Source organism: Bactrocera neohumeralis, chromosome 6 (genome assembly GCF_024586455.1).
Source record: "Bactrocera neohumeralis isolate Rockhampton chromosome 6, APGP_CSIRO_Bneo_wtdbg2-racon-allhic-juicebox.fasta_v2, whole genome shotgun sequence".
NCBI lineage: Eukaryota > Metazoa > Arthropoda > Insecta > Diptera > Tephritidae > Bactrocera > Bactrocera neohumeralis.
Window position 1 is genome coordinate 47979437 of NC_065923.1, and position 16425 is coordinate 47995861.

Sequence of the window (16425 nt, forward strand, 5' to 3'; positions counted from 1 at the left end):
AGAAGTGGCTGTTATCAAGATGGCCGAGGGAAGTGAGCATTCACTCCGACAACAAAGCGGCAATACTTGCGCTAAACTCGCTAATTGTGTGTTCAAAGCTAGTCAAGGAGAGTTTGCTCTCACTAGATATAGCATCATCAGGCTCGTTTGGGTGCCTGGTCACAGGGGAAGCTCTGACAACTGCAAAGACGATGAGCTTTGGATCTCCATTGGCGTCTTGCATTCTAGCGCTGAACCAATTGAGCGCAAGTTCAGTTAGCAGGCGCGTGCCGAAAACCAACTTTAGAGAGATTTTACTTTAAACCGTTCGCACAGATTGTTAGATATGAACTCAGTAAAATTTTTTGAACCATTGAACGTTCTGAAATTTTAGACAGACTAGGAACATAATTTATCAAGAGGTAATCAACTTTGGCCGATTTTCTTCCAATGAATCCACCAAACATGGGTAAATCCATACTTTATTTAGAGATTTTTTCCTAGGGGCTATCGATAAATAGGTTAGGTTAGGTTAGTCTGGTAGGCCAACGAGCCACGCATAAACCAGTTTTGGTCCTTTGCGGTACCAGATGGAGTTCATTTACTGGGTCCATGAGGAGTAGTCCTCCTTTAGAATGCCTGCGCTTGACGCGAATTTCAACATACTCTAAGGCCTCACTCTCGATACCTCTTACAGTGTATCATACCGTGGGGTCCTCAGATGCTTACAGCGTAATCTTGCCAATGCGGGACATGTACACAAGAGGTGCTCCATTGTTTCTCTGGTGTCTTGCTCTACACATTTCGTGCAATCTTTTCTTCTCTCAGCCCCATTATGCGGCCATGTGTCGCCATCAGACAGTGACTAGTTCGAACTCATTATGTTTCTACAGTTTCATCTATCAATTGCCAATAGAAATTTTGTGTACATATGACTTTTACAGTTTGCACCCCGGTAGCTCGTTCCATCGGGTTTTGATTTTCTTTACAATGCTTCTGTCCAGATCAGCGTATTGACAATGCATGGGTTTCCCAATTTTAATCACGTTGCGGATGTTAGCCGTACACATTTCTTGGCAATTTCGACCACTATTTCTTTGCTCTCGATGCCTTTGTGACGTGGTACACAGTAGAAGTGAAGTTGTTTGCTTTTAGTAACACGTTCCACTCCTGTCCTGCTTCCCAAGACACTTCTGTCTACGTAGATGTTTACTCTGGAATTGCCTGCAGGTATATTAGAGGCCATCTCTGCGGCTTTCGCAATAGCAAAGGCCTCAGCTTGATATATTCTACAGTGGTCCAGCAACTTAAAAGGTTGCCTTATGCCTACCTCTGGACAGTATAAATGTTTAGAGTGGTACGTGCCGCTAACATAATTTAAGCCAACGATCTTTTTCAATGCTTTCTTTGAACATTCTTTCCCAGTTGAAAAGTGGGATCTAGTAGTCGGTACTCGCTAAACCACCATTACCCGCCGAACTATACTTGAAGGTTTTATATGTAAATTCTGCTGTAGCCAGTATTCGTATCGCCAATTTTGATGCGCAGTTTTCAGCGAAGAGCAGGCAAGTTTTGTACCAGTTCAAAAGCCGCCGTTCGAGTTGTTCTTAAAACTCCCGTTATGCACAGCGCAGTGAGCCTTTGATCCCTTTTCAATGGCTTTCGGTAGGTGGATTTCCGTACGTCTGTCTACCATACTACTGCACCGTAAAGCAGAATTGATCTTACAATGGATGTGTAGCACCATTGCTTGAGAGAGGAAGAGAGCCCTCTAAGCAAACTAAGAATTTTAAGACCCAGTTAAAGTTGAACTACTAATAACTTATAGGAATGTTTTGACTAATGCCCTCGAAAACTAAAACACCAGTTTCAGTTACATATGTATCGAAAAGCGCGCAATATGGCAACTCTGTTTTCTTTAAAAAACACTATTACTCTCCGAACTGCACTCATTTTAGTGCTAAAAATATTGAACCAATGCAATAGAGTCGCTGTAAACACAAAAAATAGAGTCTAAAAAAATAAAATAAAGTATGGAGTGCTAAAACATTTAACAAAGAGCGCGCGCAGAATGCAAGCGGCCAGCCACTCGGCGTAGGAAAGTGCATTGGGCGTTCGTTGAGCAACTATGGCGAATGTGAACACAATGAGTGAGCGTGGTTAGTCGCATGTTCGCATGTTCGCAAGTCGATGGAGAGCGTTGGAGCATGTGCGCGCTGGGGCAGCCACTCAGCCACAGCTCAGTTGGAGCAGTCGGACGCCAGCGTGACTAGAGCAGTGCGCATTTATAAGCGGAACGAAACAGTTCACCGACGCGGCGATACGATTTAGTTGCGCGCGCGAAATATGCGTTCGAAACGATCAAGTTAATTTTATGCAATAACGTGAACAAGTAAAGCAGTAGAAAATAAAAATTCGCTTAAATATCTAAGCGTGCGATAGCGGATAAAATAAAAAAAAGTAATTTGGCAAATTGCAGTTTGTAGATTTTTGTGTGTGTTTTTGGAATTTTTTGCTGTTTGGTTTCCAACGTCGCGCTTTCTTCTAATTTCTGGTGTTTAATATTACTTAAATTGTTAAAAAAAAAAATTAAAATTAAAAAAAAACAAATAAATTTATTTCGAAATACGTAGAAAGAAAGTTAAATCAAGCTTTCAAATGCTTAAATAATTTGTTTGGGTGATGATAAGACCGACAGGGCGAATGAGTAATTATTGAGCAATAAAAAATTTTAAGAATTAATTGTTATAGATTAAAAAAAATTAAATAACGGTAAACAAATATATGAAAAGTAAATTTATATGAAAGAAATTTATTGAAAAATATACAAGAAAATAAAAAATATAGAAAAATATTAAGAAAAAGCAAAAAATATAACAAAAATAAATAAAGATAAAATGTAATAAAAAAGGCAACAAACAAATTTAAAATAAAAATCCAAAAATAATATTAAAAAAAAAAATATTTTTTAAAAAAATTGCTTAAAAGTGTCAGAAAAAATATTAGCATTTTTGGGGAAGTTGTGGAAAATATATAATTTAATAAAAAAGCATAACGAAAAATTTAAAATCAAAATCAAAAAAATATAATTAAAAAAAACAAATAAAATAAATATACATTTTTTTTTAAATTAATTGCTTAAAAGTGTCTGGAAAAGATTTTGGTATTTGTTTTTTGAGCAATTAGTTGAAGTAAATATTTCAAATATTAATTCAGCCACAAAAAGCATCAGCAGAGTAAATAGCTGTTTTATATAATTAAAGTACATATTACTTATATATGTACATATGTATGTATATACGTCAATAAACAAATAACTGCATCTGCTATTGATTGACGACCCCGGCAAAAGTCCGCAAGCATTTAAAGTAATATTCCACTTATTATTTGCCGCCGCACACGCACACACACACACAGCCACACGGCTGGCTTGCAAAATGTTTTTAACGTTGTGAAAATTCAATTTTTTCGCTATTAATAAAACGGCGACTTTTTTGTTAGGAAAGTTGCAAGTGTTTGTGCGGTCCAATATGCAGAGTTGTGGCAACATATGGCAAACATTTTGGCTGCCACAAACGCCCGGCCAGCGCCTTGCACGCGCCTAACGGATACTCAGTTGACTTTGCGTGTGGAAAAGTTCAAGTGTAGCATTTTTCCTGCCGTCCGACAAAAGAAGAAAGCAAATTTCGAAAAAAAAACAAAAAAGAAATTGAAATAAAAATAAATTTGTGTATTGTGCCGTTATGTGTGGCTTTCGAAACGTTTGTGTTTGCAGCGAAATTTAAGTGAAATACACACATACACACTTTTTTCAGCGTCTGTATGTTCCATTGGCCGACGCATTTTGTTTATCTTTGACCGCCTGGTAAGTTTCAAAACGTTTTTAAGTGCATACATATATATAATTAAATTTTTTCTCATATTCGTCGTCGTAAGCACGTACGGACCTTTGCGATCTTATATACGCTACACATACATACGTAAATACATGTTATTTCCTTTTGCGGCTGCTTATTTTTGCAAATTTTTAATAGAAATGCACATTAAACAGATGCCATTTTAATTATCGTTGGAAGTGTAAATTTTCGATTTTATATACACACATACATACATATATGTGTATTTAGATGTAGTATAAACATACATACAAAGGTACATACTACACATCCATATATTTCTGTTTCTAATAAGGGAACCACAACAGAAATCTCAACTTTCAGTTTCCCAGAGAATATATTAAAACACGAACATCCCTGTGATACTCTCAAATGTTCTTATGTATATTGTGACAAAAAAGTAAACGGAAATTGTAAATAAAACGCAAAATATTCAATTATTCATCAATATTAATTTGGTTGCCTTCAAAGTAATCCCCAGCAAATGTAATACACCAACGATTCTTTCAGTACTCAACACACTTTTCATAAGCACTTTTTGGGAAGGCCTTCAGCTTCTTCAGTGAATTTTGTTTTATCGCTTCGATCGACCGAAAACGGGTTCCATTCCGCTGATTGTTGACTTGTTTGCCTGTCAAACTCATAAACCTATGTCTCATTGGCAGTTATAATGCCCTCCATGAAGGTGGAAGCATGTCCAAAAGCATCTGTTTTCGTTAATATTTTTGAAAAATATACAGCTTTATCAGGTCGAGTCGAGCAGGCACGCGTTTCATACCCAAAATATCCACCAAAATCATTCGAACGAACTTGCGAAAGATGTCGAGCTCTCTTGCCATCTCTCTAATACTTGCCTGACGATTTTCAAGCACCATATCCTTCACTTTTTTAATAATTTCTTCAGTTGAAAAGGTCGATGGTCGACCAGAATAAGGCATTTCTCCCTACCGCTCTCTTGACCGTCTTTGAAGGGTTTGTACCACAAAACGGCATTAATCGAAAACATACATAGCTTAGCACTAAATTAGGATACAAAACTGTACAGGGGATTGAAGTAGAAAAAATGGTCTTGGGCCACTAATTGGCTTAATGTACACATCTCCTAAACACTAAAACTGCAATAACCAAATTTGCCTCTATTAATCCCTTACTGACAATGCGAAAATTAATAAAAATCATACTATAAACTTTCAAATATTTATTGAGTTACAGCCTTCTAAATTGCAGACGTTCAGTTGAATGATTTTCAAGATTTGTTTTGAGCCTCTGACGGCGAGGGAAATTACTTAATTTTTTCTTGAAAAATTTTATTGTGTATCCTTCAAATAGTGACTGATGTCCAGAGTATACTGAATTATGGAGGAAACACTTCTCCAGCCTGCTAAATGAAAAGCATAACATCAGCAGATGGTAAACCCGATTCCCCAATTGATGAAGAACAACAAAGCGGTGGAGGCCGATGGATTGCCGACCAAGCTATTCAAATACGGCGGCGAAAAACAGATCAGGATAAACATGCATCAACTTCTTTGTAGAATATGGTCAGACGAAAGCATGCCCGACGATTGGAATTTAAATGTCGATTTCACAGCTGCTTATGACAGCATGAAAAGGAGCTGCTTTTAAACCGCTATGTCTGACTTGGTAAACCCGCAAAACTAATACGTCTGTGTTTACTGACGTTGAGCAATACCAAAAGCTTCGTCAGGATCGGGAAGGACTTCTTCGAGCCGTTTGATATCAAACTAGGTTTCAGACAAGGCGACTATCGTGCGACTTCTTCAATCTGCTGTTGGAGAAAATAATTCGAGCTGCAGATCTGAATAGAGAAGGTACAATCTTTTATAAGAGAGTACAGTTCATCTCAACATTCTCGCCGTTAGTTCTTCTTTCGCCAGACTGGATAAAGAAGCAAAGCAAATGGGTCTGGTAGTGAACGAGGGCAAGATGAAGTATCTCCTGTCATCAAACAAACAGTGATCGCACTCGCGACTTGGCTCACTGTTGATAGTCATAATTTCGAAGGCGTATATATGTAGGTAATTTCGCCTATCTTGAAACCAGCATTAACATTAGCAACAACGCCAGCCTCGAAATCCTACGCAGAATAACTCTTGACAACAGGTGCTACTTCGGACTGTGTAGGCAATTGAAAAGTAAAGTCCTCTCTCGAATAAAGACCAAACTCATCACTCCCGTCCTGCTGATGCAGAAGCATGAACGATGACAACATCTGATGAGTCGATGTTACGAGTTTTCGAGTGAATGGTTTTGTGGAAGAAGAAAGATCTCCACTCCGTTGGACAAACAAAGGAAGAACGACCAGCGTACTGTTGTAAACTCGGCTATAACCCGTAAGCGGGGTCTATGCCAATAAAGAAGAATATCTTTAAAATATGTAAAATTTCCATTAAATTTTAAACTAACTGATACTGTAGTTCTTTTTTATCGGGAGTGAATTTGAACACTTTGTCTACGATTTTGGTGGCGCTTAAGCCTTATACCATGATTGATTACTTATTGACCACCGTCTCTAATTTTTAAATTATACCATTAAGATTTCTGAAACGAGCATTACTTTTTTCTATAGTCCGTGGCATAAATACAGTCGATCACTTCACTCTATGGTTCTAATTATGTAGTATAACGTCTTTTCAGGTCTAGTTAATACGTCAATACCGCGCATAGCAAATAACAAAGATTCTCGCTTATATAATGCATGCATTAACTAAAGATTTAATCAAAATAATCGCATTATAAATGATTTTCATTTATTCATTCATAAATGGGAATATTTCCAATAATATTCTTGTGCAATACTTCGCTACTGAATGAATGACTTATTTGACCTTCATTAGAACTATTATACAGCATGTAAATACAAATATCCCCACGTCATTACTTTGCTCCCCACTTTGTCATAATAAATAATTATGGGAGACCGCAAATTGAATTCAGAGATTACTATATTTATTTGATATTATTTATTCATTAAAAAATTTTAATGCACATAAATGTACATATATGTATGTATGTAAGTGTCTCTATAGAAATATTGCTCAATGTAGGCATTTTGTAATTAATATGGCACAGCAAAAGCCCTGCTCAAGCTGGCGCCCATACAACTAACACTTACAAGCCGCCAAATGCTTGCGCTCATTATTCGGCGAAAACTACTCTTATAAGTACATACATACATTTGTAAGTAGCCAACAACAATCATGCTTTTGTATAATTTTCCAATTTTTATTGCTTTGGAGATGAAAAACACCAAAAAATGGCGACCTTGAGGCAGCACGAAAACAAATAACTATTTCAAATTGGGTATTTCAGATGTCTTCACATTTAAGGTTTAACGAAGTTAATGCGTAGAGGGTCATGCAAATTACAGGGTATTCGAAAACACACAAAAAATAGGCGGAAAATTTCACAAAAGATGCGGAAATGGAAACAAAATTACAAAATTGGGATTAATTATTGAAATGCAAATGCTGCCACAAACAAAAACTAAAACAATAAACACTTTGGCGGCATGTTTGCCAAGCAACTTTTAAAATTCTGTAATTTCAGTAAAGCAACAACAACGAAAAAGCCAAAGAAAAAATTGTTGCGAAGTAAAAATAACTTTATGGTTTTCCTATATCGCTTTGGTCTCTGCCCACAAGACGAGCAATCCATAAAGGAAAAAGTTGAATAAACGATAAATTTCAAATTTGACAACAAAAAGAGCAGCAACAACGAAAAATTTATGATTACCAAATATTGTCTATTTCAAAGCGTGAAGCGCAAACGAGCATACACAAACTCATCTACCGTAAATATACTCAGATACACACACACATTCATAAATATGGGTACAAACTAATGTAAACAAAAGGAAAATTAATACACAAAAGTCTGAACAGTCTGAAAAGGCAAGATTAGCTTTTTACAAAAACAAAGAAAGAGAAAAACCTTAAAAATAATACAAAAACAAAATTATGGAAAATTTATGTGCTCTAAATCAACGAAAAGCGAAACAAATTAATACAAATAAATATGTAGTACGTTAGTTAAAAGGTATGAGAGCCAAGAGAGAGCGAGCAGCAGCACGTGAGGCAACAATGACGAGCGCATTTTTCATTTGAGTTGACATTTTAAGTGATATTTTTAAGTGAACTATTTCAAGAATTTTTTGTTTGTGAAAATTTGTTGGATTTCGCTCCGTTTAGTTTTGAGCAAGCAAAACATATTTAACCATATCGGCGATTTTCTCGTAAGGAAAAGAGCGGGTTAAAAATTTCAGAACGGTATCTCAAAAACTGAGGTTCATTTATGTACATATGTATATACCATGTACACAGGGTCTATGAGGTGTCCTTCTGGTTGTTACAATCTTCGTAGCAAACTTAATATAAGCAGGCATAGGTAGTAATCTCTTAGTGTCAGATCTAGACTATAAGATAGGTGCATATCTTCTTCTTCTTTACTGGCGAAGACACCGCTTACGCGGTTATATCTCATTTAATAACAGCGCGCACATCGTTTTTTCACTTCACTATTTGGCGTCAATTCGAGAACCAAGTGCAGGGATGCATCCATTCTCCGACATGATCTCTCCAATGGAGTGGAGGCCTGTCTTCTTAATTCGACCGACAGTACCGGCGCGTACTGAATCGAAAACCTTCAAAGCTTGAGTGTTTTCATCCATTCGGACGACATGACCAGCGTAGCCGCTGTCTCTTAATTCGTTCGACTATGTCAACGTCGTCCTATAACTCCTATAGCTCATCGATTGACTGCAGTATTCGCCGTTGTCAATGCGCAAAGGACCAAAAATCTTCCGCAGAACCTTTCTCTCGAAAACTCGTTATGTCGACTCGCTAGATGTTGTCATCGTCCATGCTTCTGCACCATATAGCAGGACGGGGATAATGATTGACTTGTAGAGCTTGGTCTAAAGTTCGTCGAGAGAGGACTTTACTTCTCAATTGCCTACTCAGTTCGAAGGAGCACCTATTGGCAAGAATTATTCTGCGTTGGATTTCGAGGCCGCTCTTATAGAAGATGATACCTTCTCTATTTAGAAGTTCTACCAATTATTGGAAAAGCAGGAAAGAATTTCATTCTAGAAGACTACGGAACATTTAAATATTCTTGCAGAACTAGTTCCTTTCTCAAAGGCCGATGTTATGGATTGGCTCGAAAAATATTGCATATTTGATGAAAACGGAATTAAATACTCGACCTTGAGTAAATCTGAGTGCAAAATTCAATTATATTGTTACTTTCTAATGAGATTCTATTGAGAATTTGTAAATGTTGTCCAAATAAAATAAATCAATATTATTTTACATACGAGGGTGGTCCAAAAGCAAACAAAAAAAGTAAAAATTACGACTTTTCCTATCATAATCATTTCTCTTTTCTTATCGATAAACTTGTTCCTACAATTCTCTAATTTCTTTAACCCGTATGATAAATACATTATCAGCTGGAGGCAATAACCTCCTAGGAGGATTCTACAAATCTGGAAAATACCGTGAATGAGCAAGAAGTTCGTAGCTTAACTCCAAAAATTAGGTACTGGTGACGGCATAAACGGAAGTCAGTGCGTTTTTATGACGGTTGTCATTATGCAGTTCAGCGGCGAATCGGCCCACTAATTTGACAAAATAGAGCTCTGTGATTTTTATGCCGTTCCTCAAATCTTCTTCTCCTTAATTGGTAGACACCGCTTACGCGATTATAGCCGAGTTAACAACAGCGCGCCAGTCGTTTCTTCTTTTCGCTACGTGGCGCCAATTGGATATTCCAAGCGTAGCCAGGTCCTTCTCCACTTGGTCCTTCCAACGGAGTTGAGGTCTTCCTCTGCCTCTGCTTCCCCCGGCGGGTACAGCGTCGAATACTTTCAGAGCTGGAGTGTTTTCGTCCATTCGGACAACATGACCTAGCCAGCGTAGCCGCTGTCTTTTAATTCGCTGAACTATGTCAATGTCGTCGTATATCGCGTACAGCTCATCGTTCCATCGAATGCGATATTCGCCGTGGCCAACGCGCCATAAATCTTTCGCAGAACTTTTCTCTCGAAAACTCGCAACTTCTACTCATCACTTGTTGACAACGTCCAAACCTCTGCACCATATAGCAGGACGGGAATTTTGAGCGACTTATAGAGTTTGGCTTTTGTTCGTCGAGAAATTTACTTTTCAATTCTACTCATAAGTAGCACCTGTTGGCAAGAGTTATCCTGCGTTGGATTTTCTATATATAATATAATGGTGTTTATGGTTCCAAGATAGACGAAATTATCACGACTTCAAAGTTATGACTGTCAACAGTGACGTTATCCGACTGTTTGTTTGAAAAAATTACTGCCAGACCCATTTTCTGTGCTTTCTTCTTCAGCCTAGAGAAAGCGGAACTAACGGCGCGGGTGTTGAGGCCGATGATATCAATATTAAATATATAACCTTCTCTGTTTAGTTCTGCAGCTCGAACTTCTCCAAAGACGCACGATGTTATGTCTGAAACCTTTTGGTATCGAACGGCTAGGAGAGGTCCATCTATATTCTGACAGAGCTTTTGATTAAGCTCAACGAAAGTTTACATAGCCGTATTAGTTTTGCGGGGATACCAAATTTAGACATCGACCTTGAGTAAATCTGAGTGCAAAATTCAATTATATTGTTACTTTCTAATGAGATTCTATTGAGAATTTGTAAATGTTGTCCAAATAAAATAAATCAATATTATTTTACATACGAGGGTGGTCCAAAAGCACACAAAAAAAGATTGAAAACTTCGGAAAAATTACGACATTTCCTATCATAATCATTTCTGTTTTCATAACGATAAACTTGTTCCGACAATTCTCTAATTTCTTTAACCCGTATGATAAATATATTATCAGCTGGAGGTGATAACCTCCTGAGAGGATTCTCCAAGTCTGAAAAATACCGTGAATGAGCACGAAGTTCGTAGCTTAACTCCAAAAATCACTGGTGACGGCATAAACGGAAGTCAGTGCGTTGTTATGATGGTTGTCATTATGCAGTTCGGCGTCGCATTGGTCCACTAATTTGACATAATAGAGCTCTGTGATTCTTATGCCGTTCCTCAAATAGTAGAAGTAAATAGAACACTGCTGCCACTGATCTCACGGTTGCTGCGCTTGTTAACCAAAGGGGGACAAACATGCATACATATGTATGTTCATCGTGTCGGCAGCTTTTTTGTCCCCAATATTTCATACAATATATTTCTGAGTTTGTTGAGATCTTAGCTACTTGGCGCATGATCAATCGGCGGTCTCTCATTACGAGAACGTCGACTTTTGTCGCATTATCTTCCCTGTTAGCCGCTTTCGGGTGATCTGGTATTCTTTTTCTTCTTAATTGGCGTAGACACCGCTTACGCGATTATAGCCGAGTTAACAACAGCGCGCCAGTCGTTTCTTCTTTTCGCTACGTGGCGAAAATTGGATATTCCAAGCGAAGCCAGGTCCTTCTCCACTTGGTCCTTCCAACGGAGTGGAGGTCTTCCTCTTCCTCTGCTTCCCCCGGCGGGTACTGCGACGAATACTTTTCAGAGCTGGGGTGTTTTCGTCCATCCGGACAACATGACCTAGCCAGCGTAGCCGCTGTCTTTTAATTCGCTGAACTATGTCGATTCGTCGTATATCTCGTACAGCTCATCGTTCCATCGTATGCAGTATTCGGCGTGGCTAACGCGCAAAGGACCATAGATTTGGTATTGCCTCATAAAAAACCGACTTGCGACCACATTTAATCTCGATAAACCCATTGTTTACGGTCCTTATCGAAGGAGAAGAAGCGTTTTTTATTTCATTGCATGTTCTTCTATCAAAAACAACAATCTAATCGTCGACTGATATAGCTCTCCTTCCATTCCACGAACACGATCTCTACCACCTGCGTTCAAAATTAAACGACGAGTCTGACTCGGCTGAAATTTTGACAGTAAACATATAGAGAATGCACGAATGTACACGACAGCAAATTCCTCTTACAATATTTTGCAGAGCTATCGGCTGATACTGCTAAATCGTTGCCGGATCGTTTCCATATACAAGTATACGAGTATGGTAGTTATGTGTATGTATCAACCGAGTTCTTTCTTTGCCTTTGTTTATTCACAAAATTCTCTTACAATTAACTGCGTTTACTGTGATTCAGCTCCAAAAGTCAACGAGGAGATTCCGAAACAATGGGCCAACTGAACCCTTGCCTCCTTTTGTGTAACGATTCTTCTGTAGTTTCTTCGCCAATATTTTTCACAATTTCCTATATAATTCTTCACTGCCGCTTTCAATAAAGTCGGTTGAAGAAACAAACAAATACATATGTATGCACATATGTGAGGTAGCGATGATTTGTTTATTTAGTTTTGTTCATTAGTCAATAAAAAATAAATAAAATGTTAATGATGAGAGGGCGTAGCGATGTTATACAAGCAAACAAATATTTACACGCTTCGATAGTACAGTAGTGGGCAAATTAATTAACAAAAATGTGTGTAAGTTTGCGTTAAATAATGCGAAAGCAACAAACAGGCAATTTCACTACCGGTTTTAGCAAAACGTGAACCCTTTATGGCAGGTTCACTGCATAAAATTAAAAAAAGCGATATTTTTCCTTTTTATTTTGATTATTTCTGTTTTTAGCATTGATTCATTACGTATTGACAGACAGATGTTATATATGTACGTTACCAATCAGTTCATTATATATTTTTTGTAGCTTTCTACTTTTTTCGATTTTCGTTGTATTCTAGATTTACATATTGCTAGAGTAAATACAGGCAGTGTATCAGAGCATCATATCAAGCTAGCATAGTACGAAATAATGTATAAAAACTAACCATAAATAGAAAATTTAATGCATTTTATTCGAAACCAATTCATACTTAACCCTGTTGGCGGTCAAATTAACTAATTCTAGACTATTTTAGAACAAGTCAGCGGCCTGACTTTGTTCCACACAAGATACTGTCTAATTTAATTCTTCAAAACAATTTTAGTATGGTATTTAGTGAGGTAGTTTTTAATAAAATTTAGGTTAGGATCATACTTACCATGGGACCATTCTCTCAATGTGTGGTTAGCAACCATCTGTTAGTTCAGTTCTGGTTAACGAAAATTTCTTTTTTCGGCAAAAAATAACTTTTTTTTAACCTGAACTTAACTGACAGATGGCAGCTAATCAGACGTTGAGAAAACGGCGCTTAGTTGCTTTTCGTTCCTTGATCCAGAAATGGATCTCGAAAACGTCTTGGAACTTTTCAAAAGTCCGATCGAATTAGGAAGCTCAAGAGGCTTCAGTTCTTGCACAAACTGTATTTTGTACGCTTTCAATTTAAGATCTGGCAGAAAAAGCGCCAAGTAGCTCCATACAGTTGGAGTTCAAGTTGCTGCGAACGGTGCCGAATTCACGGTCTTCGAGTACACTCCCAGCTACGGCTGCTATATTTTCTTCACTGCGTGCTGTGCGTGGTTGGAAAAAGTACCTCTGCTTGGATCACTCTTTATGTTGAGGCATTCACCGCTCTACAAAAATGATTTATTGGAAGAAAAGATAGACGGTGTGGTTCGAAACAGACATAACGCATATTTCACTGATTTTATGAAGACTAGTGGCTAATTCTTCATAAATCTTTAGTTATTCATACAAAATAAAATAGTTAAACATGAAGGAACGCTAAAATCTTTTATTGTCGTTAAGCTCTAACACAAAAGTGTCTATTTTAACCAAAAAAGTAAAAGAATTTTATTGTTGTATTTTGTGTGTATTTATTGTTTCGCAAATTCCCCTTATTTTACTCAATTTTTTTACTTATTTGTCAAACACTTCGTGGGATAGTAAAAGGTTTTCGAAGGAAGTTTATTGCCATTTTGAATAAAATTAAGAAGCAAGGTAACAAAAAGCGTCATAAAAATAAAAAAAAGTAAAGTAAAAACAATAACAAAGTAATAAAATACAAATTGAAATGCATAGCAAAGCCAAAAAATAATACGAAAGTTCGCCAAGTAAAATAAAACTGTAACAAAAAGGCTGTGAGTGAGGAGGCAATCGGTTGTGTGAACTTGAATTTTGTTATGAACACGTGTGAATTAGTTTCGCGACAGATTTTCGTGCGAAACGAGTTTAGAATAACGCTTGAAAACGATAAAAAAATATAAAGCGAAAATGCGTTTAAATTAAACCACAAAAACTCTATGGAGTGCGATAATAAAACTCACGCAACGCAACTTTTAATGACGTACAAACGAGGCAAATACGATAAGACGGTAACTCTTTGAATAAACTAAATACATAGAACTTTTTTCTCCCTAAATATCATGAACAATCTAGTTCAAAGCTTGACTTGTTCACAGTAAGGACCTTTTTGAAGTTTTGTCATGTAAATTTGGTATTTCGGTGGATATTTTGGATATGAAACGTGTTCTTGCTCGACTTGTCCCGATAAAACTGATTTTTGTTTTTCAAAAAGTGTGCCGTAAACGGTTCTCTTTGGACATGCTAAATCATGTGATCCCACATTCAAGGCGCACATTATAAGTGCCGATGAGACGTAGCTTTAACATTCAAAAAAGTCAACAATCATCGGAATTGAGAGGTAAAAACGAGCCGAAACCAAAAAACTACGCTAAAGCCGCTCAGGTGGTGCTCATTGTTTTTTTGTAAATATTCTTGTTTTGGTGCATCATGAATTTGTTCCGGCGGAACAGACGGTCAATAAAGAAATCTGTTTGGCCGTCTTGAGGCGTTTGAGTGAGAATATCCGGTTGGAATTGTGGAAGAACAATTCATGGATTTTACACGATGATAATGCATCAACGCAGCGAGCCACGACTATAAAACCAAATACGCAATGAATATCATTTTTCAACCACCGTATTCACTAGATTTGGCTACGATGATTTTTTCTTGTTCCCCAAACTGAAATTGCCGTGGAACCACTTTTCAGTCGATCGAAGAGATAAAACAAAATTCGGTGAAGGAGCTGAAGGCCATCTATAAAAGGGCATATGAAAAATGTTTCGAGAAACATTATAAATAAGAATTTTTCTTAGTCTTAGCCGCTACCACCCTCCCAAGCAATTTTGCCTTTGCTCTCTTATCGTCAAATTTGAACTTAAAAGACAGAAGACTACTATACGATCGTTTTGTTACTAGAGCTTTACATAAAAATAGCCGTTAGTTAGGAATGAAAAAAGGGAAGTGCATATGACCAAACGTCAAATTTGTTAAAATTCTTTCAAACTCTTCAGGTTTGCGTACCTGTGTTACCTTGCTGACGTTATAGCTACATTTGCTTAGCGGCTCCCGTCCTCATGAGATTAGGAGATTGTATACATACATATATAGCCTGCCAACCAATGGCTCTTGGATTAATACATATGTTATGACATATGTAAAATTAGGTGTATACGAGAGGATAATCTATATTTTCGGTGTGCCAATTACAACCTCAGATTATTATTATTTCTTAAACTTATAATTTTTCGCCATAAGTATCTCTTAAACAACTTTCATATAACACTCCTGTTGAGTTTCCATCTGGTGAATTAGGAAAAAATTAATGACGACTGAAAATAAATGAAATCATTAAGATACTACCAAACTCTTTTTTCATTCATCTTTATCAAAAACTGCAAATATTCTACCAAAATATACCAACATTTCCCTAACCCCCATTATAATACTTTGCGCCCTTAAGCCACTTTGAAGACTAAAGACTTCAGGTCAAGAATGAGAGATAGAGATGTCAGTTTACCAATTCAGTTGGTGTTTTGGACATTAAGCGCTAATTAACGCGCCTTCTAGTTCGTTGCTTTTGAAGTTAAGCGCATTCCATATTTGTTATACATTCATATGTATGTGTATATAATTCTGTTTGTAACCCTATAAGTATTTACACGTCAAAAATTATATGATATTTAAATGCACACGTCCGTTCACCCATTGAATTTGTTTATATTGCAAAAGCAGCGAACGTGCCGAGCATAACAATTCATAGCGCGCTATCTGCTTTTGAAAGCGTGTTGAGTTAGCGTTCACAAGAGTGTGTGATTAGCAATTGTGGTGAATAACTGAAACGAGCGTTTCGTGGTGGTGAATTGCTGAAATGGCGCAATTGACACCAGCTGATACAAGTCAGGATGGCCGAGTGGTCTAAGGCGCTGCGTTCAGGTCGCAGTCTACTCTGTAGGCGTGGGTTCGAATCCCACTTCTGACAAATCACTTTTTGTATAATTTTTTTATTTTTAAGTTTTTTTTCTTTTTTTTTAATAAATTTATTTTATTTCATAGCTTTTAATTAAATGGATTTTTTTTATTTGGTGAAGAATTTAAATACTTAAAATGTACGATGTGAAATATTATTTTAGTAATTATGAGACTTTTAGTTGATTTAAGATATGTCAACAAAGAAAAAGAGGTCTCTTGTTTAATAATTATTTCCAAGAGTTTGATAGTGCGTTCTATGAAGAAAATTACGGTAAAGAAGTAGCAATTTTTGAAATTTTATTCGATATTTTAGTAGAGAC

At 37.0% G+C, this 16425-nt stretch overlaps 1 non-coding gene across 1 annotated transcript; it reads left to right on the top strand.

Annotated features, from left to right (window-relative positions):
• Positions 1 to 16032: 16032 nt before the first annotated feature.
• On the top strand, positions 16033 to 16115 carry Trnal-cag (transfer RNA leucine (anticodon CAG)). The gene has a single exon. It is a non-coding gene; the product is annotated as a tRNA-Leu (tRNA).
• The last annotated feature ends 310 nt before the right edge of the window (positions 16116 to 16425 follow it).